Below are 25968 nucleotides of genomic sequence, written 5' to 3'. Positions count from 1 at the left end.
TGCCTCCAGGAATAGTCCACCATCTTGGGAGCTTATTCACAATCCTGCTGACCATTAGAGGAGGAGATCGATACCTCTCTCATATCTGTACGGTAAATTAGACTGTAGAGCCAGCAACACTGATATTTAGACGCACAAGAGACGGGAGGAAGACCTGCGTATCTCAGTCACCCCACCCGAGTGGAACAGACTTTGAAGGCATTCAGTATCACTCTTCAAATATGTAAGATTTACATCAGCCCTTTAAAAAGATGGATCAAACCCTCTCAGACTTATGTTGGCGTGGTTGCAGGGAGTTGAGCTCTCCCTTTTACGCTCTCTATGCCTTTGCCCAGCTGGTAAGACCCTCTGAGATGTAGTTAAACATCCCATATTATGCAAAACTCAGTTTTTAATGCCTTTGCAACATGAACATGTGTCCACAGATCGCCAAACTATGAGAAAAGACTGTCCTCTCTCTTTTTCTCCTCCTCCATCTTTTATGTGAAAACACGCCGTTCAGATTTGGCTCCCTTTATGATGTCATAAGGGGACTTTTTGATCATGTGATCTCCTCCAGCCATTCAGCAGGCCGACTGTCTCCGCCTACTGAAAACCTCGCTGTTTGCCATTGGTTTTAAATAAATTAACTAAACTATATTTATGTGTTGATGTGAGATGCGTTCACATGCTCCTATGTGTTAGATAGAGACACGTCTGTCTTTTAACAATGTTTAGCCAATAGCTGGTTAGCGTAGCTTAGCATAAAGGGGACAACAGAGTTAATAAAACTACTACACCTGGCCAAGAAACAGACAGACACCCGTAAAACCAGAAATTATTATTAAAATAATACTTTTTTGTACAGATTAAACAATCAATGTCAAACTAGAGCTAGGCTAACTGGTTCCAGTATTTATGCTAAGCTAAGCTAACTGACCATAGCTACATATTCACCATTCAGACATGAGAGTGCTATAAATTTTTTCTTTAATTTGTGCACAAACAGACCCGTGAAAATAAGAAATTGTGGTTTTACTGGGAGTTATAGGCTGGAAGTATTTCTCTTCAGGCACTTTATGCTAAGCTAAGCTAGCCGTTTTCTGGTTCTGGTTCTACCTTCACCTTTAGCATACAGACATGAAAGTGGTATCGATCTTTTCATCTCACTTTGAGCAAGAGAGCTTATCTTATTTTTTTCCATCTTCCTCGCTCACCTACTTCTTCATCATCATCGTTGTTGGGTTAAACCCCTGCGGGCCTCCTGACGTGAGACAAAAGGTCAAATTTAAGACTCTCGATTAATTACAGGGGAAACATGAACGGCCGGCGAATCTGGATTGAAGTGTGTTTGTGCATGATTGTAATAGGTTCCTCGAATCAATAACAGAAATGAACTTCACAGAGTGACAGTGAGGGTAAATTGTAGTGAAGGATGAAGATCACTAACCCCATTTCCAATAATAGCAACACACACACATGCACGGAGTCTGAGGTGTCGGCTTGTGTGTGACTGTCAGTCATTTAAAGAACAGCCTAATCCCCAGAAATAAATGGCCGAGGGCGAATTAGTTTTAGAGGAGAATTACCACTTCTAGCTGTGTGAGGCTTCCCTGTACGGCTTTAATTTGGTCATCAGCTGAGTGATAACCGCAGCTCGATCACTGCTGTTCAGTTACCGTTGCTGCCTGTGGAGCTTTTCAATCCGGCAAGATGATAACGGCGACAGATTGAACCTTTGAAACAAACAGCCGTCTCGTTTCTAGCCGATGACCATCGATTTTAAAAACAACAGAGTGCTTCAACATCAGCCCTCTCTGTAGACCAGCATCCTTCTACTTTCTCCTGTTGAACTGGTGTTAAGCTCTTAATTATTCCAAAATAAATGAGACAGCAGCTGTATAATGTGCTTGTGTTGACGAACACAACGGGCCCAGAAGATCAAGGCGGGCGGCGGTGATGTAATGTGGGTGTAACTCTGTGGGTGTAACTGAGAGAAGGAGGGAAGGAAGTGAGGACGAAGTAGAAGATGACAAGCTGCACCTCCTCTTTACACCATCAGCCCCCTCCACAGCCGCTGTCCTGACTGCTTATGAAAGCTTAATACTGTCCAGAAACTTTTCTCTCATCAGAAGTTTAAGTTAAGATGGGGGTCCATTTAAATTCTCAGCAAAGTCTAGATGTAGTCTTTGTTGGTCTGGACTGAAAAATATCAACAACTATTTAATGGATCGCCATAAAAATCTGTAGGAGCTCTTAAAGTTCCCAGTGGGTGAATCCTAAAGACATCGATGATCCCCTGACTTATCGATCAACGCTATGACACAGACATTTAAAACTTTGGTTCACCGCCAAATTCCTGCCTAACTGATCAGTGCTAATTAGCAAATGTTAGCACACCAACTCACTAATCTAAGACATGAGCATGGCAAACATTACACCTGCTACAAATAAGCACTTTTACATTGTCATTCTGAGCACGTTAGCATGCTGATGTTAGCATTTAGCTCAAAGCACCACTGTGCCCAAGTACAGCCTCACAGAGCAGCTAATGAGGCTGTAGACTCGTGTTGATTTATCTTAGGACACCCCTGAGATGCAGGAACAGCTCAGCTGTATAATTCGTCAGACACTGTACCTCTAAAAGCTCAAAAAAACACGTGTGCACGGGTCTGATCAGCTGAAATGCACTGATATTACTGACTTGCACTGAAGTCGTAGTTTCTGCCTGTGTAACCAGCATGTATGCAAAGATGTTGTATTCCTATACTTTTAAGCTGCGTTGGTCAACCAATCACACCTTCAACATCATTTCCATAAACAGAAACTGTGCTATAAATTTTGTGAAATGTTTTTTAAAATCACATTTTTCTGCTGAGACCCAGTTGATAACTAAAAGGTCACCTGACCCCACACAGGACGTCCGAGCGTCTTTGATGGAAGTCACAGTGATAAACAGGATTTCAACCCCTTAGCTTCCATCTAATGTAAGAAAGACTTCTGTAAGATGTGTTAATGATTAGTGATTCACATAAGAGTAAAAAGTGTGAGAGTGATTACACGTTCACTTGAGTTTAGATTTTCAGCACTCCACTGCCAGAATTAGATGCAGCACATTACAGAGGGACTAGATGGGAGACAATATTACATTAGGCTCCTGCCTGTCACCCTGAGATGTTGTGATTGATATGAGGTGACAGAAATCTGCATGAGTGTGTGTGTGTGTGTGTGTGTGTGTGTGTGTGTGTGTGTGTGTGTGTGTGTGTGTGTGTGTGTTTGTGTTTGAAGGAGGTGAGAGGGCTGAAAACACCCCCAAGTTTTATTCCATTATGGGGCTTCATCCACCGTCCTTGTCAGACAATGTGACTGACTGCCATCTGCATCCTGGGGTTAAACAGCCTGATGCACGGCGTCTCATACGAACGTATGAATAGCCAAAACACACACACACACACATTTTAATACGGCTCACTAAGTCACACACACATCACACCCAGCAAGAGAAGTATGTAAATGCACCACTGAATGACATATTTTGTCACGGCTTTCAACAAAAGCGTTATTCACTATGCAAATGGGCTGATTTTGTGTCAATAACATGTTACAGCGAGACTTGTTAGACTCTGGTGTGTTATGCGAGGTGAAAGCCTTCAGGGAGAGCTCTGACTCCTGCTGTGTCGATATGAACATCAAAGACTTGACTGTCTGCTACCGAGTACTGAAAACCTTCATGTCTGTGTTTAAGAAGCCCAGTTTCAAACAGCACGACTGCTTCTGAAGTACCAACTATGACACTGGGACTACTGACTACTGACTACTACTGTTACTACTGACTACTACTGTTACTACTGTTACTACTACTACTGTTACTACTGTTACTGTTACTACTACTGTTACGGTTACTACTACTGTTACTGTTACTACTACTGTTACTGTTACGGTTACTACTACTGTTACTGTTACTACTACTGTTACTGTTACGGTTACTACTACTACTACTACTGTTACTGTTACTGTTACTACTACTACTGTTACTGTTACTACTACTACTGTTACTGTTACTACTGTTACTACTACTACTGTTACTGTTACTACTACTACTGTTACTACTACTGTTACTGTTACTACTACTACTACTGTTACTGTTACTGTTACTACTACTACTGTTACTACTGTTACTACTACTACTACTACTACTACTGTTACTACTACTACTGTTACTGTTATTACTACTACTACTACTGTTACTACTACTACTACTACTACTGTTACTGTTACTACTACTGTTACTACTGTTACTGTTATTACTACTACTACTACTGTTACTACTACTACTACTACTACTACTACTACTACTGTTACTGTTACTACTACTACTGTTACTACTACTACTACTACTACTACTGTTACTGTTACTACTACTACTGTTACTGTTACTGTTACTACTACTACTGTTACTGTTACTACTACTGTACTGTTACTACTACTACTGTTACTGTTACTGTTACTACTACTACTGTTACTGTTACTACTACTGTACTGTTACTACTACTACTGTTACTACTACTACTAATGATTGTGTCACGGAGGAGAGAGCAATGCAGCAAGGAATAAGACTCAAATGCAAACAATCTGGCAGACGGGAACAGCGCAGGGATTTGTTGATAAAATGTAGATAAGCTTTCAGTCAGGTAGGCAGGCAGGTTTTAGATGTGAAGATTAAAAGGTTATTTTTAAACCTGGCCCTATTTTTTATTTATTTATTTTTACATATTTTGAGTTTAAAGTGACTGGTGGGTTCAAAAAGTGTTTGGAATTGGTACAGCAGATTGTTTAACCCAGCAGCAAATGAACTACGAATGGGCTGTAATGTAATACTTAAGGGCAACTAATATCATAACAGTAGGTCCACTAAAAGAGCTTGTTTGATCCACTGACAGGCTCAGAGTGTTATTCTAAGTGTGTGACAGCATCATGGAAAGGATCCCTACAGAGAGAGACCTGGAAGATCCTTTTGGTTTAACCACAAATAGCCGTTATATCGCTCTCTGCACACACACCAGACTACATTCACAAAAACAGTAATTTTACCCCGGTGTTGCACAGCAGTGGCTATTGTTACACATCCTCAGTCAATTTGTGCTATGATGTGACGTTTAAAGAATTAATTCAGATCTAGCACGATATTTGTGTAACAACAGCACAAGCAAACTAACTGATCGTAGACTAGTAGACTAGCAGCTACTGTGTTCTTTGAGGTAAAATCAGTGTTTTTGTGAATGTAGTCTGGTGTGTGTGCAGAGAGCGATATAACGGCTGTTTGTGGTTAAACCAAAAGGATCTTCCAGGTCTCTCTCTGTGTGACAGCATTATGGAAAGGATCCCTACACACTTAGAATAACACTCTGAGCCTGAGCCTGGATCAAACAAGCACTTTTTGTGGACCTACTTTGATAATTTGAGTTGCCCCAAAGGATTGCATTACAGCCAATTTTGTACCTACTTATCATTTTGTACCGAAAATATGTAATTATAAAGTACCCCTCATTACCTCAGCAGGGTTTTGTAGGGGGGGCTGTACAGACTGCTCTCCGGGTACTATAGCTATAGTTTTTAGGCATGCAAACACCTTTGCAGAGGCAGTATGGGAGCCACATGTATTCCTCTCATTATTTACCCCTGAATTGTTGTTCTTTGACCACTTGGCGCATTGCTTCCACCCTTCAACACGCTGCTTGGCGCTGGATGTAACAACATCACCGCAGGACCTCAATTGAAGGTGTGGAAACTGTGATATGAATGTTTTTAGAGCTACACATGGAGGCCCATCGTATAGGTAACACTTTGTAATACGACCACTGACAACCTGTGCACATTTTCTTATGCCAAAACACAAGAACGCAACAGTCAGTGTCTCTTAAAGCAGCATTGCTATGTGTGGAATGAATCAGAGCAATCTGCCAAACTCCAGGACGGGGATTTTGTCCAGAAACGTCTCTCCTGGAGGCTGAAGGTGTGATGTTGTTGTTGTTGTGAGGTGAGCTCAGGGGGGGGGGGTCTTCGCAATCTCACCTGCACAAATGATCCGATATGTAAGGGCAGGCTCTGTACATACACCACACTTCATATAAGAGCACTCTCTCTACGTTGTGTTAAACAACCGCAGCTGATCTTAAATCACAAAGCCCCTCAGACGCCATCAATAATGCAACAGCTGTTTTTATTTGTGTGTGTGTGTGTGTGAGAGAGGGAGATTTGTTTATGCTCATGGCTGGTGCCAGCCTCATTGTTTTTTCATGAAAACTGTAAACTGCATATTTACAACCTGTTACAAGGAGCAAACAAAGAGAACACACAGGCATGCAGACGCCAGAGATATGCAAATAGCATCACTGAAGCTGAGGTCGTTAGTATACACTTCAACTCCATATCACTGCTGGGAGAATATAATGAAATTCTATGTAACCCATATATCTCTTTGAGTTAGTATGTTTCCCAGCAGCACAGGAATAAAAGTGTAATCTGCAGACGTGGCCGGCTCGTCTGACGGCGTTTCTGTGATGCGATAATAAAGTCAGCCTTGACCGTTGAACTTTGACCTTTTCCTCAAAAGGCAGGAAGACATATTTGTCAGAGGGGCTGAAAGACGAGTCGGGCTGCATATCTTTAACAAATCAAATATCAGTCTTATTCATCTCTCTGACCGGCATCATCACTCTGCTCCCACACACACACACACACACACACACATCACCACACTGATAAACACACAGATACACACACACACACACACACACACCATATGTCAGGAAAGTCAATTTGATGGAGCACTTTCCACAACCAACATGGCTACTAAACACACACCTTGGCAGTGATGAATGTAGTGGCTTCATGTGTGTGTGTGTGTGTGTGTGTGTGTGTGTGTGTGCGTGTGTGTGTGTGCACTAGACTGGGAGACACAGATTTAGTGTGTGTGTGTGTGTTTATGTTCTCTGCTCTGTTCAGCTACATTACTGACAGATTTATTGCTGTTCCTTCTTTTTCAGAATCAAACCTGAGCAGTTTAATGGAGTAATAATTATAACGTACTGCAGTCTGCGCCGATAAAAATATGAATCTCTAAATCTTCAGGCTGAAGTAAATCTGCTGCGAACCAACGACATCTTCACATATCCTAATATAAGTTCTTGTATTTTTTAAGATTTGATATACTTCAGATGTAGAGTTTATCCATGTTATGACCCTCTTTTGCCAATTTTAGTGCAATTTTAAGGCTCCTGATAGATCATTTTTATGCCCCGGCTGTGGAAAAGTCTTGTTTCCAGTTGGCTGGTGTCTGTTAACACAGATGATTTGAACACATCTTCTGTTGCCTGTGGCCTTGGTAGAAGGATGATGGTACTTTTATATCATAATATGACAATAACTGAGGCTCCCAGTGTGGCTACGCTGGTTTTACTGTAGGCAGCGGAAATAGAGTCAATGGATCAATAAATAGAAATAATGCTGGTTTCTCTCTGTGGTGCCTACATGAAAACTATTAAATATATACCATATATATATATATATATATATATATATATACACCCAGGAGGCCACTGGTCATGTTCGGTGAGTTATTTTAACTGACTTATTTTGGGTGAAATAAGATAAATTCTTAAATCACTTCACTTTCATGTGTTCTGTATCTAATGTACTTATTTCAACCCAAACTATTCTCTTTTCCTAAACCTAACTAAGCAGTTTTGGTGGTAAACGTAACCAAACTGCAACTGTTTCTCAACGTTAAATTGTGTATGTAACTTGTGGTCGGTGCACCACCCGTCCTGTAGAGGGCGCTGAAAACATTTTAGGAATCAATGGAAATCAATATATTCTGATTCCCAGTAAGAGTCTACAGCCACAGTAGAAACTCTCAGTTTAGCATGTTAGCGTGCTAACATGTGCTAATTACACTCAGTCTGCACCAACTTTTACACCATTACATCCAATAGTTGTCAAGCTGTTCCATTCTAGACCAAAATGGTAGACATATACATACTGTTTATAATACTGATGTGAAAGTAATGACCGTTTATCACCAAAGGCGTCGTGAACCTTTTAAAAAACAAAAGGAATCTAGCAGCTTGTTAACAATAACGACATCAAGCAGAATCTGTTTCAAGGGATGGAAACCACAGTCAGACTGAGGTTTTGCAGATGGCGAGCGAAGCCCTTTTAGCTCTCTTTCCACCGACAACTCGCCAAGTCCACAGACGATGTGGTGAAAGTCACTAATACTAATTCATACATCACACAGGATCCAGGCAGGACCATATGGAGGGGGGTTCACTAAATAATGAATGTAATCTGGTACTAATAAGACACTGAGAGAGCTATTTAAGTTAGTTTAGTTGCTCATCTCCAGAGGAGAATATAACATAACAGCTGTCCTTTCTAGAATCCTGGCTACAGTCCTGGACCCAGTGAACACTGACCCTGCTCGTGACCCTGAAGGTGCACGCCGTCTGTCTGGATTTAAAAGAAGCCGACGACCTTCTGCTCCACCTCTCTATCCGCCCTCCCTTATTTCCTGTCGCTTTATATTGTCTCGAAGCTGCTCTAATAAAAGTTCAAGGCAAAAAACTCAGCGAATGTTTTCTGCAGCGAGTGATGAATGGACACCACTTCTAATAAAGTCATCGATAAAATAAACAACTGCATCTGAAATATCACCAGCAAAAGAGCACCAGGATCTTTTCACACACACACACACACACACACACTTTCTTGTACAGTGCACACACCCATTCAATCCACCAAAAATCAATAAGCTTTTTCTGTGGCAAATGACGAAATGATATAAGATGGGAGGAAGGACAAAAGTGCAGGTCGGGGGGGGAAGACAAAGTACTATTCCTTCTTTTTGTTCAAGGATGACTTCTGTCAGCCCTCCCTTGCAGGATCAATTGAGAAAAAAAAAAAAAAAAAGGCATCAGAAAGTCTCAAATGAGGACTTCAGTTTGGTGTTCAGTCAAAGCGCTCTGCACAGCGGACAGGCTCGTGTCGTACAGTCGACAGAGGAAGTGGCCCTTCAAACACATGCTGGATCGTCATGTCTGTGAGGTGGTTACCACAACATAGCTGCTTATCAGTCGCAGAGGTTTGTTGTTTATCGTTGTTAAGAAAAGAGTCCCACGATGACATGTTTATGCTCGAGTGACAATGACCTCTAGGGTTTGTCGGTACTCTGAGTGAAAGAGCTTCCTCTTTTACTTTCAAGTGACATTATTATAGTCAGTCTTTGCCCCAGGAGACGGCAGGGAAACAGCTCTGGAAGGCACTGACAGATGACGCCTGGATTTTATTGTTTCATTTGGAGGAGTTGTTATCAGAACCATCCATCCCCTCAACGCCTCACCTTTCCAGAGGAAGCACAGACGAACAGCAACACAACAAAAGTGACAAAACTCAGCATTCACAGAGATAATCAAGGAGGGCAGAGGGACGGTTCACATTGCTTTCTATTGTTTTGGCATTTCAGCATGGACGGAGAGGTCTGACAAAAGCTAGTGCCAACAAAAAAAAACAAAAAAAAAACCCGACTGACACACAGAAGGTGTTTTCAAATGTATCAGCATTTAGTGTGGACACAGTCTGAGCGTGAGATAAAGTCTGCAGCAGCGTGGATACATCAGTCTGTGTGGCCTCCAGGCGCCCACCACAAATGAGACCATTCATCTTTGCTACCATACATGGCCACTAACGCTGTCTCTTTCTGTGTCACACACACACACACACACACACACACACACACACACACACACACACACACACACACACACACACACACACACACACACACACACACACACACACACACACACACACACACACACACACACACACACTGCTGTCTAATCCGCTCATTCCTCTCTGCAGCCACAGCAGGTATTTCACCTGCTGTTGTTGGTTTTTTAGCAGCATCCACTCTCCAGTCTCAGCGCCGCCTCTTATTATCTGCTTTGTCCTGGTTTTAAAGATTTACCAAATGCTGGTTTTGAGGCTGTTGAGGGTTTTGCTTCCTGGAGGAGCAAATCAAAAACATCCAGAAGCCTAAGAAACCCTTCGGTTATTGAAATAGGCAGAAGGATCTTTTCCAGAAGGACAGTTTGCCTCCAACCAACCTCCCACAGCCAACTCCACCTCCCTCTGCCTCCCTCTGCCTCAACCCCCAACACTCCATCTACCCTCACTCCCATCTCTTGTTTCCCTCCCTCTCTTTGAATTACCTCTTCCAAGGTTTCTCCTTGTCTTCTTAGAGAGTTTGGGCCTGTAAAGCCCTCTGAGACATTGCGCACAACTTTTGGGCTTTAACATCTTTCCATTTCCCTCATCTGCATAATTACCCCACAATAATAAAATAAAAACAAATCAATAATTCAAAATAATAATAATAATAATAGTTGGACGTGTACCTGAAAGCATTTTCTCTTCAGTTTCTCTGCAGTAAACAGCAATTTTAGATGTTATAGTGTAAAAAAAAGGCATAAAATAAGTATTTTACCATGGTTTTCCTTTCCTTCTTTCATATGGTTACAAATATGATCTTCTTCCTTAATAATCAATAACTTCCATCATCACTTTTTATCTAAACAATGTCTCACAGTGACTATTTCTGTTAACATTTTCATTTGCAACCTCTACACTCAAGACCTGCTCAAGTGTTTAATGAATTTTCGCTCCTAAAACATGATTTTCTATCCAGGAAAAGCAGCGTGGTTGTTCCTGTGTCATGCAGGTGTTGTACTGTGAGAGCGGACGGTCAGTCCGACAAAATACATTTCAGGGAGGAAGATGGGAACAATGCTTTTGTCTCTCATTCATCAAGAAACCAGCTTTCCCTCCATTTCCTCCTTGTTAGTTTGATGAAGGATTCATACATCTTCACACACCCTTCCAAAATAAAAGAGACTTGAACAGTCTGTTGGCTGCTCTTCTGTCCTACACGTCCACAAATAGCAGTGACGTTCCCATTGAGTTTGTGATAACCAGCCACCGAGCAGCATAATAATCATTTGACCTTTCCACGCTGTCAGGAGCAGGTGGAGAGGGAAGAGGATGAATCACGGCGAATGTAGAAGTGCGTTACTTTCAGTTTTACTCCGGCACTCGACGAGGAAGCTTTAGTTAAAGATCTTTGATAAATTATACATCTCCTGCCGACAGCGAAAGCTCTCTGCGATGCAAACCTTGATGGAGAGCTTCTCTCAGCCGGAGCTGCTCTCCTTCAGCGGGATGGGGGAGAGAACGGGGGAGGCAGCGGGGGAGAGAACGGGGGAGGGAGTGGGGGAGAGAGCGGGGGGGAGAGTGGGGGGGAGAGCGGGGGGGAGAGCGGGGGGGCGTCCTGAGCCGGGATGAGTTTAAACCTTTTCATAGACGGATCAAAAGAAGAGACGAGCCACTTAACATGATCACATGTTGAATGAACATGAACATCTGTGCACACACTGTCTTTATGTTTAATACAGATGTGGATCAGGGCTCTGTGCAGATGTGGATCAGGTCTCTGTGCAGATGTGGATCGGGTCTGTGTCCAGATGTGGATCAGGTCTCCGTGCAGATGTGGATCAGGTCTCTGTCCAGATGTGGATCAGGTCTCTGTGCAGATGTGGATCAGGTCCCTGTGCAGATGTGGATCAGGTCTCTGTCCAGATGTGTATCGGATCAGCTCTCTGTCCAGATGTGTATCGGATCAGCTCTCTGTCCAGATGTGGATCGGATCAGGTCTCTGTCCAGATGTGGATCGGATCAGGTCTCTGTCCAGATGTGGATCAGCTTTCTGTCCAGATGTGGATCAGCTCTCTGTGCAGATGTGGATCAGGTCTCTGTCCAGATGTGGATCAGGTCTCTGTCCAGATGTGGATCGGATCAGGTCTCTGTCCAGATGTGGATGAGCTTTCTGTCCAGATGTGGATCAGCTCTCTGTGCAGATGTGGATCAGGTCTCTGTCCAGATGTGGATCGGATCAGGTCTCTGTCCAGATGTGGATCAGCTTTCTGTCCAGATGTGGATCAGGTCTCTGTCCAGATGTGGATCATGTGCATGTAATAGCAGCTATTGTTACTAGACACACACACACACACACGCACACACACACACACACACACACACACACACACACACACACACACACACACACACACACACACACACACACACACACACACACACACACACACACACACCCTTGAATCACACAAGTGCAGGTCAAGGGTTCAGAGGTCACATGACAAGGTGGACGTGGTCACATGGGGGTCAAAGTGGAGGCTAATCAGATAAGACTGAACAGCAGGAGAGGAGGGATTGTTTGGTTATCAGATCTGTCCAGCTGTGTGTGTGTGTGTGTGTGTGTGTGTGTGTGTGTGTGTGTGTGTGTGTGTGTGTGTGTGTGTGTGTGTGTGTGTGTGGTGCTTATCTGTGTTCACATGCTCGTGCTGGTTGAAAAAAAAAAAAAAAATGGAATCAAATGTATTGATTCAGTAACACATCCGAAAGCTTTTGACATTGATCTCTTCCCCCTGAGAACTGGATGTGAGCAGGAGCTCCTCTGCACCTCCAGCAGTATTGATCGATGATTGGCTAATAAATCCCTCCGGTTATAGATTCAAGGTCCAAAATCAGCTCTGAACGCAAACACAGCTGGGATTAGCATTAGCATAGCATGATATTAGAGGGAATATGTGTTTCAAACAGTATTCAATTCAAAATTTAGAATTATTTTACTGGACATTAATTGATTATTATGTATTTAGATAATGTTTAAAGAGTTAAAGTGTTTAAAGGGGTGAAAAAACCCTCTTATTATAGAGTAGATTATCTTTAAACACAGTTAAAAGCCTTTGAAATTGACAAAATAACATTATTTGTGCCATTTTGTTCTTTAAAAACAACATTATTTTGTGATTAAGGTGCAAATTCCTGGGTTCACCCCAAACACTGAGACAATTAATGGCTAAAATAATGGACTGTAATATATTCATTTATTTTTAATGGATTAAATTTGACAAAGGCTTTCCTGAATTTTCACTTTAATTAGAAGGCTTGAATGCAATGTCCTAATAAGAATAGTGTGTGTGTGTGTGTGTGTGTGTGTGTGTGTCAGGAGATAATTGTTCTTTACATATCGGAGTCTCGTCATACACGAGTCCTGCAGTCAACAACACCAGTGTCCTCACCCTGCACTGAATGTATTGATCCTGTGCACCACACACACACACACACATAATAATTACACCGTTATGAGGGGGGGGGGGGATCATTTAAAAATACACTAACAGGCTTGTATGTGTCCAAGAGAAAATAAATTACCATGTGTAGTCAGTGGAAATGATAAGAGAGGTCAGTGTGTGTGTGTGTGTGTGTGTGTGTGTGTGTGTGTGTGTGTGTGTGTGTGTGTGTGCCTGTTCTGTTTATGTTTCCATGCTACACTTCCTCCACTAACTAATAGCTAATTTGATCTGTTCATGCCTCATGGCAAGGTTGTATATTATGCTCTTAAACACACACACACACACACACACACACTCTCCTGTGATATTCCACTGTATTAGCGACATATGGCTGACAGGCGTGTTAGTGCAGCACCGTACTCTGGGCCGGCTCTGCTCCCTCAGGACACTGCTGAAGGTCACATTTAGCCAGCTGACATAACACCCGTCCTCTGGATCCAGCAGCAGCAGCAGCAGCAGCAGCAGCAGCAGCAGCAGCAGCAGCAGCAGCAGCAGCAGCAGCAGCAGCAGCAGCAGCAGCAGCAGCAGCAGCAGCAGCAGCAGCAGCAGCAGCAGCAGCAGCAGAGCGTCACACACGACGAGCTGCTGATCGCACGGCGGAGAGAATCACACCTTTGGCACCAAGGTTGTTATTCAGCAATTAGCAGCAGATCAGCGAGGATCCGAAGCGTTCAGTCCTTTCATGACGCTCGAGGGCTGAAAATAACTTCATCACAGGTCGTTTTGTCTAGAAAATGTCAGAAAATACTAAAAAGAAACATTCCCACGATGTCCTCGAGCTCAAGTCCACATCTTCAGGTGTTATTCAGCGTACTGTGATATTTTCTCTGTTTTTATTTCCACCTTTATTTTTATTCTATAAACTTGATACACACCAGAATTACTCATCTGAGGATTAATGAAAGCTGCTATTATTTTATATTATTATCTACTTATAATAACTAGTATAACTGAATATTGTAACTTATTATTACTTAAATTATATTATCTTATATAAAACTAAGAAAGCAGAGCGGTAAACATTGTTGTTGTGTCTGTTTGGCATCTTTGCTTGAGTTTTATTTAATCTCCTGTGGGCCGTCTAATTGATTAATTGACTAATTATTTTTGCTCTGGATCATTTGTTTTTTAAACAGGAGATATTCTGTTCTACTGCTCTGCTACTTATGGCTACTGTACAACATATAAAACATCAAATACTAAATATTATTTTAGATATTTGATGTGTCTGTCTGTGTGTCCACCATCAGTCTGTTCATGTAGGGCTGCAACTGAGGATTCATTATCGATTTATCGGCACAATATTTTCTTGTTCGAGCGATTAATTGGTCTAAAAATAGTGAAAATTGGCCATTGCACTTCCCTAAAGCCCAAATAGATCTTAGGATGCTTTTATTCATACAATCATCAACCCAAAAACCCAAATATATTCAGTTTAGTATCAATACAGACAAAGAAAAGCTGGAACATGTTCAGCATTTCTGCATCACGTCGCTGCAGACGGAGGGCAGGAAGGGATTTTCTACACAGGAAGCATCGTCACATTTACTGTCGCTGACACGACCAAACATGGCTGCTGAGGCTCCAGCACAGTCGGATAATGTCCGTAGGGGCAGTGACCACTTTGTTAAAGGTTTTTATTATTATTGTTTATAGATTATTTATTCTCTTTGGCTCATAAATGGGACCCGAGTTCTTAATTTCATGCCATCTCATGAGGAAATGTGTGCTGGTATGACAATAAAGATCCTTGAATCCTTGAGTATGTGGTAAGTTTATGTCACATATTGTTTCCTTACTTTGTACCGTTGAAGTTATTTTTGTTTTCCCTGTTGGAGTTTTGCTGGCTAACTGCAGCTTCAAAACAAAACAAAACCCACCAAACATTCTCTAGTTTCAGCTTTTACTCGTGAGGATTTGCTGCTTTTGACAGTAAATTGAATATCTTTGGGGATTTGGACTGAAAATGAGACGTTTTGGAGACGTCACCTCGGGCGGCTCGGACATCTTATAGATTAAATGATCACTCAAGACAAAAAAACGGCAGATTTTCCCGCCATGTTTCCGTTTGTGCATCAAGGATTGCCTGATGAATGTGGATTAAGACTGCAGCTTCTTCCACAGACGCATAAATGAAACTCAGACTGGATTATCAAATAAAGACAAACAGCAAAACATCAAAAACATTCATGCAAGTGAAATATCACAAAGCTAAATTCTCTGTAATCATCCCAGTAGACATGAAGCTGCATACTTGATTACTTATTTCTCTCTGATTATTATTATTATTATTATTAGACATTAAAAAAAGGCTCATGCAGCTTTTGAAGAGTTTCAGATAAGCAGGAAGGCAGAGGAGAGAATTAACCCTATCTGATTGTGAAACTGCTGAGTGCTGCTTCCATTAATCCTCTGACGTGGGAACATTCCTCCATTCAGAAGATGAATAAACAGACCCGGCCGTCTTTTTTTTTTCCCTTTCTTCTTTCTGCCGTTATTGATCGTCTTTGTGGACACGAGCCGCAGAGCTCAGACAGACAGTTGGTGGCACATATGCCCGCCGAGGCTGGCACGGAGTCACGGCGGCGCTGCCAAACAGACGAGCCTGTGATTGTGTTTGGTTTAATGGTGAGGAGAGAGAGAGCGGCTCCGGCTGCACGAGTCACAGTCCCATTCATTTTCCCTTCAAACGATGTTGTGCGACTCAGACTTGACACTGAACCGTCAATACAGAAGATTAATTATTGCATTAGAAAGCTCTTACATTAAAGGTACAAGCATCAGTACCTTTTACCCAAGTGCTGCACTTAAAGTTTTAAAGTACTTTACTTGATTATTTCCATTTTGTGCTGCTTTGTACTTCAACTCCACAACATTTATGTGATTGATCTGCAGCTATAAAAAGCACTTTGTTAGATGTCTGTGAGTTTTCTCTGTTGTTATTATCATCAGATGGTTTAAGCTGAGACACTACAGGTGTTTTTCATGCATGAAAATGTCCAAACTCCACATTTAGATCTTTATTTTACTGTGTGTGTCTGTACATGTCTTTAGAAATTCATGTCTTTAAAGGGTATTTTCTCAAAATGAGCTTGTTTTCACTCTGAACCAGATTTTCTTTCTTTTTTTACAAAGGGGTTTGCTCATATATCATTCATAGTCTGATTTGTAGAACATTTCATTTCTTAAAACATGGCAAAAACTATTTCTTTAATAGTTGGTGACAGCATTTCCTGATTTATAAAGTGAAAGAAAAGATGTCAAACACTTGCTCTGTAAAAAACCTTTGGGTTTTGAGCCTGGCTTTATCCAATGTTCAGATTATGGTTCTGCTAATATATACAAATGAATACATATCTAATGAGATAGCCTTGTTAGCATATTTAAACATAACTGCAATATAAAAAGTAATTGTATGTATGAAGTTTCATGGTGATGATTAGTCACCTGTTGTGTGTCGCCTTTAAATAACTGTTTAAATATCCAAGAGATTAAATCATCTCATTTTAACCAGAAGAAAAGAAACATGGGAGTCACAACCGTTAAACATCTGTCGACCCCTCAGATTTGACTGGTGGCCTTTTGGAGGGGCCTGACCCCTATGTTGGGAACCCCTGGACTAAAATCCATCAGCATTGATGATCTAATCATGTATAATGTATCTGTATTTACCCTCTGTACTTAAGTACTTCTACTTACAATGGAGTATCTATAAATTGGGGTGTTGGTGCACATTTTAATCTACATCATCTCCATGGAAACAGCTGCTGAGGCTCATGGGTATTGTAGGATTTAGAGCCATCCACCAAAGCAAACCTCACCCGTTCATAACTTCATCCAGGAGGATAAAGAACAGGAATTATTTCTGTGTTAAGTTACGCTGACGATGACGCCCAAAGACAACAACAAAAAAACAATTCTACAGAAGCCAACTAGATTATTATTTTTTTTTTTTTTAAGAACTGTCTCCTTTAGGGAGCAACTAAGCCCAAAATCCACAATTTTAAATTTCATGTTTCAGCTGATTTTTCTCTCCTCAGACCCTGAAATGCTTTGTAATAAAACAAATCAGCCACACACACACACACACACACACACACACACACACACACACACACACACACACACATCTGAGTTTATAGACCCGGAGAACAATTCCACAAAAGAAAAAGATAATCCATAATTTGATCCATTGTTGCCATGGTGACGGGGCCGCTCCACTCAGCGCACCGCTGCAACAAGTCGGTTTAGTGCAGTGCAACATGAAGGGGCGTTCGATGTTAATGTGGAGGCACACGGAGGTTCTGACAGGAGACGTGTTGTCGAGGAAATAGAGTAAGAATTATTCACAAGCCCATCAATTATAACTTGACCTAAAAAAAAAAAACTCCAATCTTCTCAGTGGTATCTGAAGGATTCTCCATATAACATGATGGTGACTCATCCCTCCGTCTAATATAAAACCCTCTGGGGTAAAACACTCTGTGGTGGGGGAAGTATTCAGATCCTCTGCTTAAGTGAAAGTACTGAAAATTATACTCAAACCTGCTAAGAGGAGTTTTTAACTGGTTATGAAAGAGTCTAAACTAAAAACGGATGCTTCTCTATGCAAATACAAGACCATCAGACCTCAAGCCCATTGAAACATTTCACCCCGACTTATCTGGGTCCTCCTGCTGCAGCGTTTAGTCCAGCTGGATGGTCGGGAGAAGGTCATTGTCCGCTGCTCTTAATCCAAACCCCACACTTCATTTTCCAGTGTGTATTTCTATTTTTTCTTTTTGCTTCTGAGAATCATAGACTGTATTAAAGAAGAGCTTCTGGGTCTGAAAAATGAAGCTGAAGCTTAAAACTGCATTCCTTCTAATGTCCAGCAGGGGGCGACTCCACTGGCTCCAAACAGAAGTTCGATTGGATGGAAGTCAATGAGAAAATGAGCTCAGTGAACATTTTCCTGATGACATTAACCAATGAGAGGCAGGCTTCTGGCTCCAAAACCAAGATGGCGACGTCCACAAATCCACACTCAAGGCCTCAAAATGTGCCAAAGCGTAATCGCAATGCTTGTTTTGTTCAAGCCTCAACATTATTAGAAATATATCAAAATTACTGAAACACTTAAAAGGAAAATCCTTACATTTGAGATGCTGGAACCACGTTTTTGAATGAAAAATAACTTAAACTATTATCAAAATAGTTGCCAATTAATTTTCTGTCGATAGAAAAACTGGCTGTATGTAACAGGGTCACAATTATCTGCTATATAATCACACAAAACCACAGGTTACTTTTACTTGGAGGACCTCAACAGTCCAAATGTATATATGTTGATTTTCAGAGCCCCTCCTTCTTTATTTCTTCTTCTGTGGTTCCTGTTATAAATCTCCTTTACTCCCTTCCCCTCTCCCCTTTTTGATCTTGATGTTTTTACACACCGCCGTGATGCGATGAAGAGTCCAGTTGATGACTTCTCTGATTTACGCTGCGGTTTAATTATTTTAAGTATACCTCACTAAAAGGAGGCCACAGTCCCGGATGTGGACCCTGCTCGCATTACACATGCACACACTCCCATTACATTCAGAAGAAGTGCTCTCTTTGAAGCTCAAACCAAACCCTGCCCGCCTCCACAGACTTCACAGGAGTCCCAAATATGTGATTGTTCATTAACCTCAACCCCTGTCTGGAAATAACAACACACAGCCCATTATTAGTGAGTCATTCTCACTGCTGTTTATCTCCCCTCGCCTCTTTCTGTTATCTTTTCACAGCTCCATTACTCCGAGGGCTGCTCTGCTCCAAAAAGTGAGAAGTAACCAGGAAATCCCAAGATGCACGGCAAGGACGACTATTCCCAAAGCAAAGCACGGAGCCCCACTATTAGCAGTAATGAGGGTCCAACGGTCTCAAATGGTTTATCACAGCTTATTTTAAGGATGGCGCAAGTTCACCACTGTGGTCCAGACTGAAATATCAACAACTACTGGATAGACTGAAAGTTTGTACAGACAGTCATGGTCCCCAGGGGATACATCTTTGCTCTACATTGAAATGGTTTCATTGTCCTACCTAGATGCAAAGTCTCCTCTTCTCATACCACCAGCAGGTCAAAAATATTCAGTCAAACAGCTCTACATCTATGACATGGAATAATATAACATTTTGAGCAGATATTTAAACTCCCCAGAGGATGAATCCCAATTATGCTGTTGATCCCCTGAGCTCTCTCTCATACTTCATGATTTCAGAGCTGAGCAGAGTGAAATTTGGCTTCAACTATTGGATGAATTGCCATATTTGGTGCAGACATTCATGTTCCCCAGAGGATGAAATATCCTCAGTAATCCCTGAGCAGCATCAACATCAGGTGAAATGTTTAATTTGTCCAATACTTTGGTTTATGACCGAATCCCTGCAAACCAGATGACGTTCACATCAGCCTGCACTGTAACTAAACTGTTTAGTGCTAATTAGCAAGTGTTAGCATGCTAACATGCTAAACAGACAGTGAACATGTTAAATATTTCACCCGCTGCACGTCAAAGGTGTCCCGTGGAGTTTTTATTAATGCTTTTTGTGTCTTGTGAATGCGGATGAGGCAGTGATGGTTTCACGCTATTCTACTGATCCACAGGCAACAGCAGCACGCCATGAAACCAGAAACGCACCAACAAAAGGCAGCAAAAAAGACGAGCAAAAATAAAAAGCCTGTTTACATGAAAACTCCACAGGGAGCCTGGAGCATTGAGCATGGGCTCACCCGGAGTCGTCGCTGAGATCTGGGGATGCTGTGAAATCGCTTCAACAAAGTCCAACAAGACAAGAAACGACAGTTTCTCCAGATTCAGACATCTAAACTGCTTTATATGAAGGTAGAAGTGAAAGAGAGCGCACCTGTAATACGGAAGAATGACTGGATAACTGGAAGTAGCTCAAGTTGTATCAGAAGCTTGAACCTGTGATGGATGTTTCCAGTGGAAAGCTTCGATAATGATAGCGATTTATTGTCCAAATAAATGTAGGAAGGCTTTTATTTCATTCTATCTATTCAGTTCATAGATATCTCTGGCTTCCCAGATCTAAGGAAGTGACTGGAAGCTCCAAATTGTGATAAAAAAGTGACATTACCCTTTAGACTGTACGGTTTCACTTCCAGCTGCTCATACTCGGGTTATTGTCAGTAAAGAAACAGACTAAAATCTTTACCCTGTGACATTCGTTTCCACTCCTTCACACTCTGATAGCAGTCACACCACACCATGTTCAAGTCCAACCGAGTCACTCTTTCATTATCTCCCACTGCTGTTATCTTTCTCCTTCCTCTGCAATTCTCTTTGCACAGACAGCCGAGGCACCCGGCTGTGAGCATGAGAGATGAGCGTGGAGGGAGGATAAAGAGCGGGTAAAAAAGATTCCAGTAGCTCAGGATGGTTGCTGAGGCAGCAGAGTTTGGCCGAGCCTGGCTGTGTCTGAGCAGATGTCTTACAGCGGCGCGTGAACCACCGACGTAGGAGCGTATCTCCCATTAATACCACACAATTAGGCCCACTCTTCTTCTTCTTCGAGGCAAAATTCAAACTCATTACAGTCTGCAAGCGAGACGTAGTGCAGACGTGTCTGTGTGAGACAGAGCGAGCAGCAGCAGGGTATTTGCTGCTGATGTGCACTTTTCTCCAAACATGTTATCACGTTGGCTTACAGATGGGAAGCTGGGAAGTAAATTCGTCTGGTCCTGCTGCTGCTGCTGCTGCTGCTGCTAATTGGAGCGATAAGGTGTAACGAAGGAGGAGAGGAAGAAACATGGCAGGGAAAAGACAGTGTGATTATTTAACCTGAGCCACTTCCAGGACCGTAGGTGGTCATTCACACTTCCACAAAGTGACAGAGCAGCTCCTGCGGTCTCTGAAGCGCTGGGTCGCCCATTAGTCCTGGCTGGATTACATGGTGTGTGCATGTGCAAAGCCTCATGTGATGTGGGTCACGAGAGGGCTGCTGGAACAAAGGGGAAGTTGTGTTTGAGCTCCCTGAGGTTGTGACCGAGCAGCTTCCCGGCACGTCAGTGCTGCTCTCTAGTGGCTGCTGCAAAAAGCAACGCTGCATCACTTCCTTCTCTGCAGCTCTGGTGATGCTTCATCATGTGGGTCCCTGACTTGTTTAATTTCCTGGAGAGAAGTATGTAATTTGGAGTTAATTATAGGGTGCAAGGAACGAAAAGTGATCTTTGCACGCTGATGTGGACATTTATTATACTAATTATACTCATTTTTTATTTCTATTTTGTTTTTTTGTTAGTTTTTGTTGTGTTTAGTTTTCGTTTAGTTTTATTGGTTTCAGTATTACTATTTAATATAACATGAGGGGGATTTAAGAAGTTCAGAACACTTCAGCACTTTGGGAAGCCGATTGACTCCCAGTCGTGTCGACATCACTACTACTACAAGAAGAAGAAGGATAATAATAAGGATAATAATGTCAAATATGATAATATATCAGTCACAGAGGACATTTTACTATTTATTTCTGATCAGTTAAGTGCATTTGCCTGCATCTGTACTGTAAACAAAGCTTTAAACTTTAAACTTTCTCTCTGTAACAGAGTGTTTCTCTCCCACCACAGGCCCTGTGCCAGACTGCATCAATTCAGCCTCACTGGATTAAAATGTGAAACAGGCAAAAGCGATGCAGACAGAGAAAAGTGTTGTTTTGCGTACAGAAAGCAATTTAAGTGGAGCGCACAAAGTTAAATATCTCCTCGATCACACTCCTCACATGCTCGGCAGTAAGTCCTGGATTACCCTACTGACCCAGACTTCAGAAACAGCATGAACATTAACATCACATCAACAACGCAGCGCGGGGTCAAGTCATGGGACCGTAAATCTGTCCCACCAGGGAGGAACCCAAACATGAGAAATTGAATCTTCTCCCTCGGTCAGATCAGATTATAACATGCTGCTGAACTCTGTCATGTGGGGAAACCCTCCTAAACGGGCCCGTTTTAGGTCCACAGCGCTTAAAGACACGGGACTCGATGCTTTCTCTGCACGTATGTTGGTAATATTTTTGCAGCGTGCGGTTGGAGAGTAGTTTGGTAATGACAGGGGAAGCCTGAGCGGCTCGGCGGCCCTCTGCGTAAACAGGCGTAGCTGGCTGCCATCTGGTTGGCTTCCACTTCAGAGCGACTTGAACGCTTACTGATGATCTGCACTGATTCCAGCTACAACTCCCAGAGCTGCACATTTAGGAACAGTTTAGGAGTCTTACATAGGCCCGCGTGATTAAAGGGCAGGTCCACCAAATTGAAAATAAAATATTTTCTCACTTACTCCTCAAGATGTTTGGCCGTACGTGTAGTTTTGGTTTCATCTGCACTGGTTTTGACGTGACCACCTCGTTCAGTCCAATGTTTGGTGCTGACAAGTTCAACATCTACATTTACACACCACTTTTCTTTTATTATTATTATCTACTCCATCCTCTGTAGGAGGAAGCTGCAATGAAAACAAAGCTTTAAACTACCGATTCGTTTGATGATTATCTATTAAGTTCACTGAATCTACAAAGTATTTAGAAATATGTGACAGAATAATGTATAACAAAGAAAATTCAAGTGCTGTATAACTAAACAATTAGAATAAAAGTTAGATCACATGCATCTCCATTGTATTTGAGTGGCCACAGAAATCTCAGACATCTCACAATCTGGAGACATAAAACCACTAAGACATAAAACTGGAGACATAAAAACGACTGACACGATTGGATTATTGGTGAGATAATATGTTCATTTTGGTGAACCGACCCTTTAAACTAGGAGTCGTGCCAAACTTCCACTATAAATTCTGTGATGATACGTCAGGGAGCAAAATATTTGTAACTTGAGATTCATTCTTGACCTTTGAAGCAAAGAAGCTGATGAAAGTCTCACTACAAGGTCCATTTAGTAGCCGTTCTGGAGCTTTTGATTCTGCTTTTGATTTGCTTCTCTAATCCATGTGTAGACTGAAAGGGGTTGCTCATAATGATGAACCTGCAGAGACTTATTAGCTCAATCTGCAGCTTTTCTTGGCTTTACGGAGGTTTAAAGTGAGTTCCAGCTCATTGTTTAGCCGTCCGGCTCCATCTTTACCCCTCTGGTTCACTCTCACACCTCTCATAGTGGAATAAAGCGCTAAAAAACAAAAAAAAAACAAACCTGCTCAGCACCAAACAGCAGACAGACACAGTTAGAGACCAGCAGGTGAACATAATGGAGCATTTAGCAGCTAAAGAGCCAGATATTTCCCTCAGGAAGTGGTGGAGACCAAAAACAGGGGCAAAAAGAGAGAGAATATTGGACTACTTTCATGACATCACGTCCTATTTTTGTTACTACTAACAGGAATTCAATATATTTATATTCAGTAATGACCAAACTGGACTGAGTTTAGGCTAAAGCAAAGACAAATGTTGCCCCATAACTTCTGGATGTGAAATAATTAACTGTTAATCAACTTAACAGGTGATAATATGTCAATAAAATGTTAGCAGCTTGTTTCTGCTGCCCCCAAGTGGCCAAAAATAGTCAGTTACTGCAAGTTTAAGTCGTTGAAGAGCTCAGAAAAACTGATATTTGAACATCAAACTCCAACAAAAGGTCCACTCTGTTTTGTCAGTGTGTAACTTTTGTTCACCAAACTCCAAATTTTCAGCTGTGGGTGTTTTATCAAACACACGTTTCTCCCCAGCATCCTCATCTCAGCTGAAACAGGTCAGCGGTGCAGCCATACAGCCGCCCCAGTGCCCCCGTCCTCCCTTCGGGGCCACACAGACGTCTTTATTTGTGTAACCAACACAGCAGCCTGAGTGGAGAAGCAAAAGTTTCCCAGCCCGCCATGAGCTTTAAGGCCTGAATAAATGCACCTGTATGAGGGGGAAAGCCTCTTTGAAAGTACCCGACATTACAAAGACGCACAGAAGAGATGACAGCAAACATTCATACACAAAACAGTCGAGTCTGGACGAGAAAAACACTGAAACGAGTCAAAAGAAAAGACTTTCGCTCTTGCAGCAGTTTTACTTCTGAGTTGTGACTTCATTTGAATCACAAAGAAACAAAAGGGTTTCTCAAAGCTCTGCGCTGAATGCACCAACAAAAAAAAGATAAAGCTGCACAAAATGACAAGAAAAACAACATTAAAATGCAAAGAAGTTTTGCCATTCTGCACCGTGTCGTTATCCAGATAAGCACACAAACATTTGCGACTTTTTGACCAGTTACACCCCTCTGTTCCCATGACTGTGTGTGTGTGTGTGTGTGTGTGTGTGTGTGCGATACAGTGAGTGTGTGTTTGGGCCTGCTGTGCCAACAGAGGAGTCGACGGGGGCAGCAATGGGACAAACTGTGGGAGGCAAACAGAAGAGAAGAAAAGAAAAGAGACGAGAGCAAAGGCGCCTGGGTGAAGAGCAGAAAGAGAGAATTCAGGCAGAAGTAAACGTCCCTCGGCGAAAGACTCTCTCTTATTGGTAGTTCATTAGTCTTGACCTTGCATTTGACCCACGGCGAATGAAGCTGCAAGCCCACTGCTATGACACCGCCACTATACAAACCACACACACACACACACACACACACACACACACACAAAGGAATGCTGCTTCTGTTATTGTCTTTAAGTGCCAGATTCAGGCCAAGGCCTAGCCAGGGTCTGAAAAACAAAATAACAACCGTGCAAAGCTCTCTCGCTCACACACACGCTGCCGTATACACACCCAAATACCACTTCCGTCCATTCTCTCTCACAGAGAAAGGAAGTGGAGTCGAGCTGGCCCGGCCCCAGCTGTCCAGACAGAGTTGCCTGGCAAACCCGGTCTCCTGCCTCTGCCTACTCCCCCCCCCCCTCTGAACGGCTTTAAAAAGAGCCTCACCATCCTTCACCTCCTTCACCAGCTCACTGCTTGTTAGAGGTAAAGAGACACTTCAGGAGTAAAGAAGTGCTCGCTGCAGTCTCCAGCCATTCGATTCTCGGCTAAATGTGCCGGAAATGTGAAACACTGCACATTTTTATAACACTCATTCTCTCTCACACACCACTGGAACCTGCAACTGGAAATTAAAGCAGTGAAAGCAGCTCATGTAATGTTCCACTTCCAGGCATTAAGGATAAAGCCCTAAAGTATGCGTGCTTTAGTATAGAAATATACAATATAATAGTGCATTGCCCTCAATGGCCCAAGAGTCTTTGGGAAAAGAGGATTTTGTAGAAGTCTTTGCAAAATAGCAGCTGTGAGAGGCTTGGTGACGTAAGGATTACTCACAGTGTTAGCTGGTGAATTACTGTAGCTGGTGAGCTAATAGTCAACACACTAGTGAAACAGGATAGAGGATAACTATCCTCTGATAGAGGATATTAGGGGTTCAAAGTCTGACTGCATTGTGGAAAGGATCCCACAGAGCTAGAGCTTCTTGGTAAAGAGTAAGATCATTTTTGTTTAACCAGAAACAGCCTTTATGTCACCCTCTTTAAAACCACCAGACTCCATTAACAAAAACAGTAATTTTACTTTGCAGGGTTGCTGGTCTACCATCGCTTTAATCGGATAGTTTGTTTGCATCACTGTGTGTCTTGGGTGTTTTAAAGGGTTTGTTGGGCCTAAACAAACCCTTTAAAACACCCAAGTTCAAATCAGAACCAACTCTTTAGAACAAAAAAGTCCTGTATTCTGTGGGGTAAAATTG

General features: G+C 42.2%; 1 protein-coding gene across 1 annotated transcript in view; it reads right to left on the bottom strand.

The window, feature by feature from the left end:
• ttc28 (tetratricopeptide repeat domain 28) overlaps window positions 1–25968 on the bottom strand; it is a 114101-nt gene that overhangs the window by 78120 nt on the left and 10013 nt on the right. The gene's annotated exons all lie outside the window — the stretch shown is intronic.

The sequence above is a fragment of the Pempheris klunzingeri genome, chromosome 19, assembly GCF_042242105.1.
Source record: "Pempheris klunzingeri isolate RE-2024b chromosome 19, fPemKlu1.hap1, whole genome shotgun sequence".
Lineage (NCBI taxonomy): Eukaryota > Metazoa > Chordata > Actinopteri > Acropomatiformes > Pempheridae > Pempheris > Pempheris klunzingeri.
The sequence above is the reverse complement of the archived record's forward strand: the minus strand, read 5'-3'. Positions and strand labels throughout refer to the sequence as shown.